Here is a 15,783-nt window from a genome sequence, read left to right as displayed (position 1 = left end):
AGGCCCCTCCCCAAGAAGATCAATAAGAAATCCAGCCAGGACCAAGTTCACCTACCAAGGAGTGCAGGTTCAATACCAAGGAGAGCAGTGGAATTCCAGAGGAGGAGAAAGCAAAGCATGGAACTCATGGCTTTCTCCCCATGATTCATTAGTCTTGCAGTTAATTTAATTTTTTAAAAATTTTTTTCCTTCTTCTGCTAAAATTTTTTTTAGCTTTTACCCTTTTCTTTTTTAACATTTCTAAACTAGTTTATCTAATATATATATATATTTTTCTTTTTTAAATTTTTTCTTTATTCGTTTTCTTTTTTTTAATTTTATTCTTTTTTTCTGAACCTCTTTTTATCTCCTTTCTCCTCCCCCCCCCCCCCACGATTTGGGGTCTCTTCTGGTTGGTTAAAGCATATTTTCCTGGGGTCTTTGCCACCCTTTTAGTATTTTACTTACTCCTTCATATACTCTTATCTGGACAAAATGACAAGATGGAAATACATCACAAAAAAAAAAAAAAAGAACAAGAGGCAGTATCAAAGGCTAGGGACCTAATCAATACAGACATTGATAATATGTCAGATATAGAGTTCAGAATGATGATTCTCAAGGTTCTAGCTGGGCTCAAAAAAAGGCATGGAAGATAGTAGAGAAACCCTCTCAGGAGATATAAAAGCCCTTTCTGGAGAAATAAAGAACAAAAATCTAACCAAGTTGAAATCAAAAGAGCTATTAATGAAGTGCAATAAACAATGTAGGTTCTCACTGCTAGGAAAAATGAGGTAGAAGAAAGAATTAGTGATATAGAGACCAAATGACAGAGAAGAAAGAAGCTGAGCAAAAGAGGGACAAACAGCTACTGGACCACGAGGGGAGAATTCGAGAGATAAGTGACACCATAAGACAAAACAACATTAGAATAATTGGGATTCCAGAAGAAGAAGAAAGAGAGAGGGGAGCAGAAGGTATACTGGAGAGGATTATTGGAGAGAATTTCCCTAATATGGCAAAGGGAACAAGCATCAAAATCCATGAGGCACAGAGAACTCACCTCAAAATCAACAAGAATAGGTCCACAACCCGTCACCTAATAGTAAAATTTACAAGTCTTAGTGACAAAGAGAAAATCCTGAAAGCAGCCCAGGAAAAGAAGTCTATAAAATACAATGGTAAAAATATTAGATTGGCAGCAGACTTATCCACAGAGACCTGGCAAGCCAGAAAGAACTGGCATGATATATTCAGAGCACTAAATGAGAAAAACATGCAGCCAAGAATACTATATCCATCTAGGCTATCATTGAAAATAGAAGGAGAGATTAAAAACTTCCAGGACAAAAACTGAAAGAATTTGCAAACACCAAACCAGCTCTACAGGAAATATTGAAAGGGGTCTTCTAAGCAAAGAGAGAGACTAAAAGTAGTAGATCACAAAGGAACAGAGACAATATACAGTAACAGTCACCTTACAGGCAATGCAATGGCACTAAATTCATATCTCTCAATAGTTACCCTGAATGTTAATGGGCTAAACACCCCAATCAAAAGACACAGGGTATCAGAATGAATAAAAAAACAAAACCCATCTATATGCTGCCTATAAGAAACTCATTTCAGACCTGAAGACATCTCCAGATTTAAAGTGAGGGAGTGGATGGGCGCCTGGGTGGCTCAGTGGGTTAAGCCGCTGCCTTCGGCTCAGGTCATGATCTCAGGGTCCTGAGATCAAGTCCCGCATCGGGCTCTCTGCTCCGCAGGGAGCCTGCTTCCCTCTCTCTCTCTCTCTCTCTGCCTGCCTCTCCATCTACTTGTGATTTCTCTCTGTCAAATAAATAAATAAAATCTTTAAAAAAAAAATAAAAAAATAAAGTGAGGGAGTGGAAAACAATTTACCATGCTAATGGACATCAGAAGAAAGAAGGGGTGGCAATCCTTAGATCAATTAGATTTTAAGCCAAAGACTATAATAAGAGATGAGGAATGACACAATATCATACTCAAAGGATCTGTCCAACAAGAAGATCTAACAATTTTAAATATCTATGCCCCTAACATGGGAGCAGCCAACTATATAAACCAATTAATAACAATATCAAAGAAACACATCAACAATAATACAATAATAGTAAGAGACTTTAACACTCCTCTCATGGAATGGACAGATAATCCAAGCAAAAGATGAACAAGGAAATAAAGGCCTTAAATAACACAGTGAACCAGATGGACATCACAGATATATTCAGAACATTTCATCCCAAAGCAACAGAATACACATTCTTCTCTGGTGCACATGGAACATTCTCCAGAATAGATCACATCCTGGGTCCTAAATCTGGTCTCAACCAGTATCAAAAGATTGGGATAATTCCCTGCATATTTTCAGACCACAATGCTCTGAAGCTAGAACTCAATCACAAGAGGAAATTTGGAAAGAACCCAAATACATGGAGACTAAACAGCATCCTTCTAAAGAATGAATGGGTCAACCAGGAAATTAAAGAAGAATTGAAAAAAATCATGGAAACAAATGATAATGAAAACACAATGGTTCAAAACCTGTGGGACACAACAAAGGCAGTCCTGAGAGGAAAATATAGAGCGGTACAAGCCTTTCTCAAGAAACAAGAAAGGTCTCAACTACACAACCTAACCCTACACCTAAAGGAGCTGAAGAAAGAACAAGAAACAAACCCTGAACCCAGCAGGAGAAGAGGAATAATAAAGATCAGAGCAGAAATCAATGAAATAGAAACCAAAAAAACAATAGAACAAATCAATGAAACTAGGAGCTGGTTCTTTGAAAGAATTAATAAGATTGATAAACCCCTGACCAGACTTATCAAAAAGAAAAGAGAAAGGACCCAAATAAATAAAATCATGAATGAAAGAGGAGAGATCACAACTAACACCAAAGAAATATAAACAATTATAAGAACATACTATGAGCAACCCTACGCAAACAAATTTGACAATCTGGAAGAAATGGATGCATTTCTAGAGCCATATAAACTACCACAACTGAACCAGGAAGAAATCGAAAACCTGAACAGTAAGGAGATTAAAACAGTCATCAAAAAGCTCCAAACAAACAGGGATGCCTGGGTGGCTCAGTGGGTTAAGCCGCTGCCTTCAGCTCGGGTCATGATCTCAGGGTCCTGGGATCAAGTCCTGCATCGGGCTCTCTGCTCGGCAGGGAGCCTGCTTCCCTCCCTGTCTGTCAAATAAATAAATAAAATCTTAAAAAAAAAAAAATCTCCAAACAAACAAAAGCCCAGGGCCAGACGGCTTCCCAGGGAAATCCTACCAAACGATTGAAGAAGAACTAATTCCTATTCTCCTGAAACTGTTCCAAGAAATAGAAATGGCAGGAAAACTTCCAAACTCATTTTATGAGGCCAGCATCACCTTGATCCCAAAACCAGACAAGGATCCTATCAAAAAAGAGAACTACAGACCAATATCCTTGATGAACACAGATGCGAAAATTCTCACGAAAATACTAGCCAATAGGATTCAACAGTACATTAAAAGGATTATTCACCACGACCAAGTGGGATTTATTCCAGGGCTGCAAGGTTGGTTCAACATCCTCAAATCAATCAATGTGATACAACACATTAATAAAAGAAAGAACAATAACCATATGATACTCTCAACAGATGCTGAAAAAGCATTTGACAAAGAACAGAATCCCTTCCTGATCAAAACTCTTCAAAGCGTAGGGATGGAGGGCACATACCTCAATATTATCAAAGCCATCTATGAAAAACCCACTGCAAATTATCATTCTCAATGGAGAAAAACTGAAAGCTTTTCTGCTAAGGTCAGGAACGTGGCAAGGATGTCCATTATCTCCACTGCTATTCAACATAGTACTAGAAGTCCTAGCCTCAGCAATCAGAAAACAAAGGGAAATTCAAGGCATCCAAATCAGCAAAGAAGAAGTCAAACTATCACTCTTCGCAGATGATATGATACTATATGTGAAAAACCCAAAAGACTCCACTCCAAAACTGCTAGAACTTATACAGGAATTCAGTAAAGTGTCAGGATATAAAATCAATGCACAGGAATCAGTAGCATTTCTCTACACCAACAACAAGACAGAAGAAACAGAAATTAAGGAGTCAATCCCATTTACAATTACACCCCAAACTATAAGATACCTAAGAATAAACCTCACCAAAGAGGCTAAGAATCTATACTCAGAAAACTATAAAGTACTCATGAAGGAAATTGAGGAAGATACAAAGAAATGGAAAAATGTTCCATGCTCCTGGATTGGAAGAACAAATATTGTGAAAATGCCTATGCTTCCTAAAGCAATCTACATACTTAATGCAATTCCTATCAAAATATCATCCATCTTTTTCAAAGAAATGGAAGAAATAACCCTAAAATTTATATGGAACTAGAAAAGACCTCAGATAGCCAGAGGAATATTGAAAAAGAAAGCCAAAGTTAGTGGCATCACAATTCCGGACTTCAAGCTCTATTACAAAGCTGTCATCATCAAGACAGCATGGTATTGGCACAAAAACAGACACATAGATCAATGGAACAGAATAGAGAGCCCAGAAACAGACCCTCAACTCTATGGTCAACTAATATTCGACAAAGCAGGAAATAATGTCCAATGGAAAAAAGACAGCCTCTTCAATAAATGGTTTTGGGAAAATTGGACAGCCACATGCAAAAAAGTGAAATTGGACCATTTCCTTACACCACACATGAAAATAGACTCAGAATGGATAAAGGACCTCAATGTGAGAAAGGAATCCATCAAAATCCTTGAGGAGAACACAGGCAGCAACCTTTTCGACCTCAGCCGCAGCAACATCTTCCTAGGAACATCGCCAAAGGCAAGGGAAGCAAAGGCAAAAATGAACTATTGGGATTTCATCAAGATCAAAAGCTTTTGCACAGCAAAGGAAACAGTTAACAAAACCAAAAGACAACTGACAGAATGGGAGAAGATATTTGCAAACGACATATCAGATAAAGGGCTAGTGTCCAAAGTCCATAAAGAACTTAGCAAACTCAACACCCAAAGAACAAATAATCCAGTCAAGAAATGGGCAGAGGACATGAACAGACATTTCTGCAAAGAAGACATCCAGATGGCCAACAGACACATGAGAAAGTGCTCCACATTACTCGGCATCAGGGAAACACAAATCAAAACCACAATGAGATATAAGCTCACACCAGTCGGAATGGCTAAAATTAACAAGTCAGGAAATGACAGATGTTGGCGAGGATGTGGAGAAAGGGGAACCCTCCTACACTGTTGGTGGGAATGCAAGCTGGTGCAACCACTCTGGAAAACAGCTTGGAGGTTCCTCAAAATGTTGAAAATAGAACTACCCTACGGCCCAGCAATTGCACTACTGGGTATTTACCCTAAAGATACAAACGTAGTGATCCGAAGGGGCACGTGCACCCGAATGTTTATAGCAGCGATGTCCACAATAGCCAAACTATGGAAAGAACCGAGATGTCCATCAACAGATGAATGGATAAAGAAGATATGGTGTATATACACAATGGAATACTATGCAGTCATCAAAAGAAATGAAATCTTGCCATTTGTGACAACGTGGATTGAACTAGAGGGTATCATGCTTAGTGAAATAAGTCAAGCAGAGAAAGACAACTATCATATGATCTCCCTGATATGAGGAAGTGGAGACACAACATGGGGGGTTAAGGGGATAGGAGAAGAATGAATGAAACAAGATGGGATTGGGAGGGAGACAAACCATAAGTGACTCTCAATCTCACAAAAGAAACTGAGGGTTGCTGGAGGGAGGGGGTTTGGGAGAGTGGGTTGGGCTATGGACATTGGGGAGGGTATGTGCTATGGTGAGTGCTGTAAAGTGTGTAAACCTGGCGATTCACAGACCTGTACCCCTGGGGATAAAAATACATTATATGTTTATAAAAAATAAAAATAAATAATTTTTTTTAAAAAGTAAAAAAAAAATGTCCTTGGCCAATAATCAAAAGTATTTAGATGAAAAACCACCTTGTGAAATTTGTTTATAGATGAAAAAATTAGCACACATGCACACACACAGTTGCTCCAGTAATGATGAGTCTCTGCTGAGTATGGTATACACACATCCTGAGGACACTCTGCAGTCAAGAGTAACAAGAAGCCAGGGCCCACTTATGGTTACCCTTTCCCATGATCCTGTCACTTAGGGGTGGAAGAAAGGGAAGAAGGAACTTCCCTAAGGCATGGTATAACAGAAGTGAAAATCTACTCAAATGCATTCACTACAGTGTGTCCTAAAATAATACAGAATTCCACATCAATAACTGGTGAATTATCATACATGAAAATAAAATGTTTTCCATGTGGAAATAGGAAACATTTCCATTTGTTTTTTTAACTTAAATAGAAGGCAATATATAGGGGCACCTGGGTGGCTCAGTGGGTTAAGCCTCTGCCTACCACTCAGGTTATGATCTCAGGGTCCTGGGATTGAGGCCCTCATCCAGCTCCCTCCTCAGCCCGGAGCCTGCTTCGCACTCTCTCTCTCTCTGCCTGCCTCTCTGCCTACTTGTGATCTCGGTCTGTCAAATAAATAAATAAAATGTTTAAAAACATAAAAGGCAACATACAAATGACACATCTCCTGTGACTCCAACTACATAAAAGAAGACTTTGCATAGACAGAGGCCAGGACAAAATATGAAAAATGAAATTATCTGTTGTGCGTCTGTATTGAGATAAGAGCACAGTTAATTCTTCAGAAGACTATTTAATATTGCTGCATCACCTTTTCAATATATAAAGTAAATAGATACAAGGATAAAGAAAATGAAATTTACCATAGGCTGAGCAAATTTAGAAAAAATGATCAGAGATGGGTGCAGAGAAGTGGAAGCAGTCATCAAGCTTTAAAATAAAATACAGATGGTTTCCTGGTAGAAAGTAGGAGTTTTCCGAAATTAACCACGAGCCCACCCGGTGGGACCCAGAAGAACCCAGCCAGCTTCCTGCACGTGCACGGAGCGCCCCAGTCCTCGGTGTGGAAACAGAGAAATGCCCGATTGGGTATGTTTCTGGTGAATACTTAATGCGTCTATAAAATTGCTCAAACACTGTAAAATATATAGGATTTTAAATCTGCGTAATGTAGAAAAGAGTCATTATGATATTAAACATATCTGAAGGTTATTTTCCTGACCTGGAAGGGGGCGTTTGCGTACAGCGGCCTGAATAAAATAACCGGAAGCAATCCCCACCTCACACTCTTTCCTTTCTCCTCTGCCCCTACCCTTCCATCCTGGTTTCACCACCACTTCCCCCCTCCAGTAAAATCTATGCCATGTGACTTTTTTCAACATCTGCTTCCTTTCTTTTCTTTCATAGAAAGCGTGCATGAATAATCAGACCACACTGCCGCTGTTAATTGTAAAAATCATTAGTAAACTTCCAGGTGCTGTTTACTATAAAGCATTGCAATTTTCTATCCTAAAATCAGCAACTCCCCCACATCATTGTCTGCCCTGGGGCATGAGCGCTGTGGGCTTTGAGGCTGTCAAAGGCAGTTGCAGCCCCATTTACTGGGACTGAAAGAGATCGATCCACACCTGCAGCGTTGGAGGCAATAATTCCTAATATTAACCAGACCTCATGAGGAGCAGGCCCTTTTGCCAGCCTCCTCCTGATTCAACACTTCGCAATCCATGTGAAATCATTGAAATATGCTGTGATTGACTGACACCCACCCTGAGTTCCCTCTTCCCCTTTCTGCCTCCATTCCACCCCATTTCCCAAGGGTTCTGGAGAGAAACCTATAAGGAGGACAGAGCCAATCTAGACACCACTGAAATCTACCTATTAAGCCGAGGTGCCCCGGGTTTTGCAATCGTGAATGAGAGCAGGGGGAGAGAAAACTGAAGAGCCCTAGAAATCCTGACCTAGAAGGAATGAAAAAACGTGGGTATTTTACTGAGAGGAGATCATTGCACAAAGAGGAAGGAACTTGCCCAAAGCCACGCCAACTGCTGCCTAATGCTTTTGTTACACAAAACAGATTATAACTTCCATCTGTTTCCTTGAAGGCACCTGTAGTTTTCCTCAAAAAACTCAAGATAAAAGGAAACAAAGCTTGAGTTTACATTTTTCCCAGGTAATATAGGTAGGCATTCCTGGAAGCACCTGCTGTTCTTTCCTTGGGGCTCGTAATCCCCACACGGCTCCTCTGGACAGGACCACACGCAGACTTCCAGGATCCCACAGGGGCCACCCCACAGGCTGTTCCACTGGTGCTCTGCAGCCCTTCGTATGGTTCCCGCCACAACCACAACTCCCCCGGCTGCATCATCTGTCTGTGTGCCCCATCTCAGTGGGGTTCAAAGCACCTCTCAGGAAAGCAGCTTCCCTTCTTATCTTCCTATTCTTGGCCTAGGCTATAATACCCGAATGAATGAATTAAAGCTACTGAGAGAGTTTTTCTAATATGCTTTTAATAACTGTTAGAACCAGAAAGTCCTTAGAGAGCCTCTGATCCAACCTTCAATTTTATCTCCTCATCTGAGGCACAAATACAATAGATGTCTAGTCTGAAGTGTGTTTTCAAATTGGCGTCATCACTGTCCCCTTCTCTAGTCCTTGCTACATCCCTGAGGAGAATCCCAGAACTACATTTCCCAGGATCCCATGCCCTGTAAGTGTGCAGGTGCCTCTGACCTCAGAAGGGAAGCCGAAGTCGGTCCTCTCCAGCAGCAGTCAGAGCTAGAGGCACAACTGGACCCACTGAGAAGAAAACGGGCAGAAAGTGAGTGGGACCACCCAGCAATTTCCAGACAAACTCCTGTGCATTTCCTGCTTTAGTGTTATAAGCCAAGAACTCTGGCAATGGTTTCGCTTCCTCTGTTCCCCTTAGCCCTCCCAAATGGCTAGGTTTTAATCCCTTGTTAAAATAGTCCTATGAAAAAAGAGTCATCTTTTCAATAAAGGGTGCTGGGTCATTTGGATGCCCATGTTGGAGGGAAGAGAATCTTGATCCCATACCTCACACCATTCTAAAAATTCAAATTCAGATGATTGGGGATCTATATGGGAAACATGTAACAGTAAAGGTCTAAAAGAAAACACATAAGAACTTTTGTAACCTTAGGGTAACCAAACCTGAAACAAGATACGCACACAAGAATGCTAACCACAAAAGACAAAATTGATAAACAGAACTCCATTAACATTAAGATTAAGATCTTCTGAATATCAAAAGACACCATTGACAGAAGGAAAAGACATGGCATGGAATAGAAAATACATTTATAAGACATATATCTGACAAAAGGTTATCTGGAACATATAAAGAACTTTTAAAAATCAGTAAGGAAAAGCCAGACATGTCAACTAATAGAAAGACTAGAATAAGCACATGAGAAAACAAGATCTGAATCTCAAAAACCACAAAACAAAGATGTTAAAAGGTGCTTCAACTTCACTGATCATCAGATAAATGCAAATCACAGGAGAGAAGGGCACCTGGTTGGCTCAATCGTTACGCATCCGATTCTTGGTTTTAGATCAGTTCGTACTGTCATGGGTTGTGACACTGAGCCCCACACAGGACTCGTGCTCGGTGCAGAGTCTACGTGAAGATTCTCTCCCTCCTACTCTCCCCCGACTCACACATGTGCCCATATCAACTCCCTCCCCCTCTCTAAGATAAGCAAATAAATATTTTTAAAAATCATAGGAGAGAAAGCCCATAGCTTAAGAAACAGATAAAATGAAGAGCTGTGTTTAGAGCAACTAGAATTCATATGTTTATAGAAGAATTAAATTGGTAGAATCACACTTTCATATGCCTGGAAAACACTGGAGAACTGGCATTATCTACGAAAACAGAACATGCATATATCCTATATTCCAGCGATACCACCCTAACATGCATCAATAGAAAAATGCACATACATTCCCCAAAACACATACTCACTCATATTCACAGAGCAATGTGTGAGTAGACTCGTATGAGGAAAAAACCCAGACCAGTCAGTAGCAGAATAAACTGCAGCACATGAAAAACCATAAAGTGGTAAGAAGGAAACCATTGTAATTTCCTCCAGCAGATGGGCGAATCATTATCAAAAGAACTCAGATGTAGAAGAAGACCTACTAGATAATTCGATTCATATAAAATTTAAAGATCAGAGAACATAATCTGTAATTTCAGAAGTTAGGGTGGTGAATGCTTGCTCATGAGGACCTAATGAGGTCAAGGGACACAGGGCTAGAGGCGGTCTATTTGTCAATGTCCAAATTCTGAATCTGGATTCCTGTAACATGGCATGTTTAGTTCATGAAATTTCATTTAGTTTCACTTTTAATATTTGTGTATTCCTCTCTGTGCACATTAAGCTTTAGGTAAATTAACAAAACCTCTGACTGGGGTTCATTGAGTGACATCTAATTTCTTAATAGAGTGCATGAGTTAAAGTTCACAGATAATAAGTTTCAGGGCCATGATTATGAAGATGGTGATGAAGACGGCAGTGGATAAATATTCTGAAATACAAGGAAAGCAGCGTCTACTCTGCATTAGGTCATAGAAAGTAGGTTGGAGATTTTACTGACCTCATTTTAGACCTGCCACCTGGCTATTTCCCTCTCCTTATTTTAACCTTACATGATCCTAGGAAGTAGGGATCATTATCCTCTTAGCTAACTGGTTCGGAGCCACCCACCAGTACCAGGGTCAGAATTGGCTATGTGAGAGTCTGTCTGACCCATGTACCGGGAACTTCCCACCCCACAGCACAGTTAGCTTAATAAAAGAACGTTATTTTTCTCCACCTGTATTTCAGAAGCTCTCCTGAGTCTGGAAATACTAACTCACTCAAGCTGTCCTAGTATTGATGGTGACATGCAAGTGCTAGAAAGTCTTTATCTCTAAAGGTGACAAGGATCAATGGTGACAGGATTCCTGTCCCCAGCCGTAGCCTCCATCAACTATTTTTCTGTGGCTCCTTGTAACAATCTCTGTCAAAGTGTGTAACCTGAGAGATACAGCATACACCCATCCTGCGTAACTCATCAACCTTTTTTTTTTTCAGGAAGAACTTAAAAACATTGTTGGCACGAGACAAAAACAAGAACAACCTTTGGGACTGATAGCTGCCTTTAGGTCTTATTCCACAGAAATACCTTCTGATCATTCAACAAAATTGGAAATTGTCAATCTTTGGAATCAGGTAAAATACTGGTTTCTCCCTTGGGAAGGGAAGAGAAGAGAAGGGAAGGGGAGAGGAGGGAAGGGGAGAGAGAGAAGGGAAGGGAAAAGAGAAGAACTAATACTCGCAGGGCTGCAGGAAAGACTGGTAAAACGAGCGTTCTAAACACCCACTAAAAGGGGCCAGTGCAATCCATGAGGAAGAAATTCCCCTTCAAAACCTTCCATCTCTTCCCGGTCATGGAAGGGAAGACCCAGCACCGCGTGGGGTTGGAAAGAGCGGCAGGGGAAAAGAAACGGACCTGGGCGAGATGAACTTAGCCTTCTTCCTGTCCCTGCCGAACTCTCCCTGTCCCTGGGGGAGTCCCCCATTCCTCGTGGGACAATCTGAATACTCACCATGATCCTACTTTCCCCCTCCACCTCCTTCGCTCCAGTCTAGCATGTGATCGTGAACTGCTATCTCAGGGGCCTGGAAGCCAACCCTGCCTCCTCAGGCCTCTGCTCACGCGCCTACAGAGAGTCCCACACCGGCCACAGTGTCCTTTGCTTCTCTTCCTGCCTCATCAGTGGAAGATGGCCTGTGCTCCAGGAGGACAAGCCCTCCCTGTGGGCCAGCAATAGCTTCCCAAACTCTTTCTAGGCCTCTTTCTAACAGCTTTTAAAAACACATGTTTATAAAAAATAAAAAATTAAAAAAATAAAAAAATAAAAAAAATAAAAACACATGTCTCTTCAATCACAAGATGTAGGCCGCCCCATCATGCCCCACTCTTAAACTGAACTGCCCTCTCAACTGACCTGACCAAATCGATTTCATCTTCAAACCCTCTTGCCCATTTTGTATCCAAACTTCTCCGATGATCATTTTCACAAGCTTGATACCTGTCTACCCAGAGCAGCCAAGCCTGCACCCTCCACTTCGCTGGAGGGACCCCTGCTATCCCCTTGTGAGTTCAGAATCCACTGACAACACACCTTAGTTTATGGGCTGAGCCGTTCCATTCCACCGACACCATGGATGGCTTTGTCATTCTTGGGTCACCCTGTCCATTAGTTGCGGGGACACCCAGCCTCCAAGCACTGTTCTGACTTGTTGGCCGGTCCTCCTTCCCAGGCAGGCTCTGCTGCTTCCAGCGGCTGAGTGTTCATGACCCCTCGATGGTGCCCTTCTCTTGCCACTCCGATAACCTAAACCTTTACCTTGATGCCAGACTTTTCCTCAGAGCTTCGAATTTTCAGATCCAGCTCTTTGTGATATACTTTCCTTCAAAGATCCAGACCGCATAGGTCAGTGAAGAGAGAGGGAAAGAGAGAAGACTGACAGCATCCCGAGGGCGTGTGTATCCTGATGCCTAGCACAGAACATGTGGTCAATGAATGTTTGTTGAATGAGCAAACGAACGCATGAATGAGTTAGTAAAGAAGATACTCAGATGATACTTCTTTCTGGCCAATGCCAGTCATCACTGTGACTTTACCCAGCCACACGTTGGGGCAAGTGTCATGTATCTGCTTCCCAATTTCAAAGAAGAGAATTAAATTAGAAAGCACAAGACTGCCTTTAGTATGTGCATACTTTTTTCAAATTTTCATTAGTTGGATGTCTTCTTCTTCTTTTTTTTTTTTTTTTTCTTTTAATGTAGCCTCTGGCTTCCCTAACAGCTATGTTTCAGAGAATGTTACCGAAGAGACTGGAGCTGCTCGTAAAAGGCCCGAGCTCTGGTGGCCGGAGGGGCAGGCTCAGCCTGCCCTCACGAGCTGCATCTCGGTTCCACACCTCCGCTGAACGCTGCCTGTAAACCATTAGGCGGCTGCTCCGGATGGAAACCAAGGATTTGCTGGATCATGTATTTTTTTTGCGGAGATTATTTAAGGCACGATTTCTGTTTATGGTCCCAGGACAAATTATAATCACCTTTGTTTACCTCCTTTTCCTTCCTTAATTAACTGACAACCTATTAGCATACATTTTTTTACCCCAGGGGTATTAATTATACATAATTTATATCATAAGCACTTATTTTGTATCAGTGGGATGAATAAAACATTTACCTGCTTATAGCTACTTGAGGTTAATATTTTTATACAAAAAACTCACCTGAGACTTCCAATCAAATTATCAGATTTTTAATTTTCTGTTATATAATGATACTGTACTAGTCATTGTAGCATTTTATTCCACTCTAGGCTAAACAATCATTTAGCAGAGTGCTGTGCCGGCAGCATCAATTAACCAATAATACATGCTTTGCTGCACAATGAGATGCAAATAATAAAAATGTGAGATTTGCTAATATGAGAGCTGGATCCACATCGGGATTGCAGCACCAGCACCAGGGCCAGTGAAGTCTCAGCAACCTCTCGGCCTTTAGTATCATTGCTCCTCGGAAGCAGAAGGGACCCTAGAGGTCACAGGGCAAGCACACACTTTTATCATAGAAAGGTGAGGACTCTATGGCCCAAAGAGGGCAGATGTCTGGCAGAACCCCCTCCATCAGCAAGCGACTGCCATAAGTGGGGACACAGTATAGAACTCTGGACCCTATCCCGGGACCTCTTCCCCACACACGGGATGCTCTTCTCTCCCCAAACATGACAAAGTGAATGTTTGAATCAGATGTGGCCTCATGCTCATATTTCTTGAAACAAGATGTATATGAACCTGACCTTAGGGAAGAAATGTCACACAGGCTTTCCTCAAAGTGTAGGTGACGTCAACAAGGAAGCAAGTGCTCCCCTCTGAACACGGGGCGCTGACCGGAGTGCCGTGGGAGGCCTGGCTCCAGCCTCCGGCCACACCACAAAGGCGGGCACGCCCCTAACTCCCCTGTTCCCTTCCTACCACGCTTTGTGCTGCCTGTCTTCTTTCTCAGAATGCACGGTTGTTCCAGGCCGTGAAGCCTCATTCCTTCCAGCTCTGAATATTCACTCATCAACTACGGCTCCGCAGAAACCGGGGGCAAAGTGAATTACAACAGGAGTGCATCGTTGCGCCTGAGACATCCTCTGTTGCTCAAAGGGAAATACAGAGGATTTCAATGGTTTCGTGATGGAAGGAAAGGAGAAGCTTACGTGCATGAGACTGAGCGGGCTGATAAGATCCAGAGCGGCGATGACGGAGCGGGAGGGAGAGGCACTGGAGGCCATGATGCCCCGTCAGGGAAGAGCCCTCTGCGAGGCTCTCTTTCAGGGTCCTTTTGCAGCTCTCACGTTCACCCGGGGAAATAATCACCACGATCCTCGCCTTATAGATGAGAGAACTTCAGTTTAAATGTTAAGCAACTTGTCTGAAGTCGCAGCTGTAGCACGAGAGAGTACTGGGGTTTGAACCAAGGTCTAGATATTTTTAACATCCAGGCTGTTTCCATGACACTCCACTAACAGCAAGAAAAACGGTAACAGGTGTTTAGGTAGAAACGCTGAGAAACCCTTTTCCCCATGTTATTCACACCCCAATTTGGAAGTATAAATGCTGTGCCTTTAATGTATTCTACCATCTTGCCTGGAAAGAACAAAGCATATTTCTCTTGAATAAGTCTTTTTGCATCACTAACGAGTTAAGGTGGCAAGCAAACACTTGATGTCAGTGTTGGGGAAGAGTGAGAGGAATCTGCTTTTTGAATCTCCTCTCAGAACGTGGGAAGGCAGAAAGAAAAATGCGCAAAACCCGAGAATGTCCCAGAGCGTCCTGGCGGACAGAGCCGCCCGATCCAATGGGTTCTCCAGCTCCACCCTTGCAGAGGCCCACTGGCTGTCCAGCCCACCTGCAAGGCACCCCTCTCACTGCTTCAGATTTGTCCTTCTCTTAACCCTTGGTGAGCACTCAGCACCAAAGGCGGCTAGCATTCAGAGCCATCGGGAACCGTGTCGTCCTCTCGCACCCAGCCGTGGAATGCTGCCGTTCTCCAAGATCTTCTGGGTTCCCATCTCTTTGTACTCCATGCCGTCTTCATAAGCGACCTCATCCACACCCAAAACTTAGATCACCATGGACTAGTTCATGACTCTTCAGTTTTCACCTCCAGCCAGATCCCTTTGTCTGGGAATCTGAGATTTGGACTCAGCAACTCCCTTAAGGATCTTAAAACCACCCAAAGCTCATGTGTATCAGATCACACTCATAATGTCCACCTCCCACTGCCTGCACCAAAGTAATTAATTCATTAATGAAAAAGGGAACAGAAAAAAACCCAAATTGATCCTTTTGCCAGGCTTCCTTAACTCAATGAATGACATCTTTTATCGATTTGTTCAAACCAAACACATTTCTCCTCCCCCAAGCCCAATCTGTTGTCTATCTGTTTGGCCTTCTAAATAGATCTTGAGCCCATCCAAGTTTCCTCATCCATGTTTCCACTCCCATGGCCATCGTCATAAGCACAGCTAAATATCACTCTCGTGGACTTCTGCAATCGTTTTCTCGTGGTTACCCTCAATCTCAGCCTTGCCCCCCTACCTATTTCTGAATGGTAGCTTGATCTTTTCAAGACTCAAATCTGATGATTTTGATCTCCACTAAAAATAATGGAAAAGACCTTTTTAAATCTGGAGCAAAAATAGAAACCATAAAGAATGTATTGATAAAATAGAT

Source organism: Mustela lutreola, chromosome 9, assembly GCF_030435805.1.
Source record: "Mustela lutreola isolate mMusLut2 chromosome 9, mMusLut2.pri, whole genome shotgun sequence".
In the NCBI taxonomy this organism is placed as follows: domain Eukaryota; kingdom Metazoa; phylum Chordata; class Mammalia; order Carnivora; family Mustelidae; genus Mustela; species Mustela lutreola.
Note: the sequence above shows the minus strand (reverse complement) of the source record.